We start from the raw sequence: 1793 nt of genomic DNA on the forward strand, positions 1-1793 counted from the left end.
GCCCCTTTATGACATTTTCCAGGGGAGGGGGAAGGGGCACTGCCTGGGTTTATGGCAGTGACACTATTTGTGTAATGACATCAGCTCCCACAAGGCCTTTCAGCAGTGTCAACAAACAGCTGGGAAGGGCCTGGATGGGCATGGAATGCAGGCTGCAAAGGTGGTTAGGCCTGGCCCGGGGAAGGGGCTTGCAGGAGTCAGGACTGGGTTTCCTTGCCCCGCAAGAGGCTGGAGTGCCTGAGCTATGAGCGGGCAGGGGCAGAAGTGACCAGGTTCCTGGGAACTAAGGAAGCCGTGACTACTTCCTGTTGCTGCCCTCGCTCCTGGCTTTCCAAGGGAAGTGACAGAGGCTGCTAGGCCAAGACAGCCTGCCGCAGCTGCCCCTACCCTGGGGCTGTCCGCTCCAGCTATCTTGGTCTAGTCTGGGCAGCGTCTATCCAAATCGGTCCAGTTGCCGGCTTTTTGGAGGCCTCCCATGCCCCTGGGCATGGATAGACCAACTTTCCAGAGTTTCCTAGAGACACTGTCCCCAAGCAGGCAGCCCCAGATCTTTGGGTCTGATTGCCTCACACAGAACCTGTTCCTGGGGGCCTATTGCCTCCCTGCCTCCTGAGCTCTGCACTTCCCAGGGCCTCTGGCCCACATCCTCACACCCGGCACACTGAGTTAGAGTCCTGGCTCCCTTCTCAGTCAGGAAATTGGTTTCATTTTCCCACCGGAGTTTGGCTGCTCAGAAGGGTGACACCAAGTAAGTGGTCAGGCTTCCCTCTGCCGCCTCTGCTTCAGCCCGTGTCACGGCTGCCATTTAATGAGCACCTGCTCTGTGCCTGGCACTTTACCCACATGATCTATTATTATCCTCATGACAACCCTGTGAAACAGGGATTCTCACCCCCAGACTCACCAGTGAGGAAAATGAAGCACATGTGCCCATGGTCACCAGGCAGATAAGAGGCAGAACTGGATTCACACTCCAAAGCCAGGCTTTCTGACCATGGGCCATGCTGCTCCTCGCTCACTGCACGCTAGCTCTGTAGCCTACCCACTCAGTTCCTGTAGCAGGCTGTGAGGGGGTTCTCCAGGGCCCTGGTTACTGCCACTGGCCCGGAGAATAGAAGCGTGTGTGTATAGGGGGAGAGGGGTGGAGGGGCACAATAACGTCTCCAGAGGTAGAGCAAGAGTGGTGGGTGAGGCTGGTTGTAAACTCGCCACGGGGCAGTCCGGAAGCCCCAGGTTCCAAAAGGCAGACCTTGGCTGATCTAAGATATAGTAGAAAGGAAGTTTGGCTGTCTGGGGTTGTTGAGAGGGATTCCAGGAGAGGTGAGCAGAGATGCCCATGTGGGCTGGGAGAGGACAGAGTGGCCCTGAGAAAGGGTATTTGTCTTTCCTGAATCCAGACTCAAGGCTGGGAGCATAGGGACCTCTCTCCTAGCAGTCAGCCCTTCTAGTGCCCACCGTGGTTTGCTGAGCACCATTAGCACCTCAGAGGCCTTGGCATTTTGCTGGCCCACAGTCCTTGAAAGGCATTCACTTTTCCTATTTCTATTTACACCAGCCTGGCTCCCCTCCCCTGCCCAGAAGGGCATGGCAGCTCTACCACCTCCTACCCTGGGTTTGAGTCACCCCAGGTCCTTCGAGGGGCTGGCATTGGTAGTCTCCAAGTCCCCTCAGCTCTGGAGCCAACAGCCTACAAAGCAATAATACATCTTGCTTTCAATTCAACCAGTCTTCAGCCTCACCCACCTTAGCACCCCAAGGGCAAAATCCATCTAGTCCACCCAGTGGCGTGGCCC

This window comes from Pteropus alecto, unplaced genomic scaffold, assembly GCF_000325575.1.
Source record: "Pteropus alecto unplaced genomic scaffold, ASM32557v1 scaffold398, whole genome shotgun sequence".
Taxonomy (NCBI): Eukaryota; Metazoa; Chordata; class Mammalia; order Chiroptera; family Pteropodidae; genus Pteropus; species Pteropus alecto.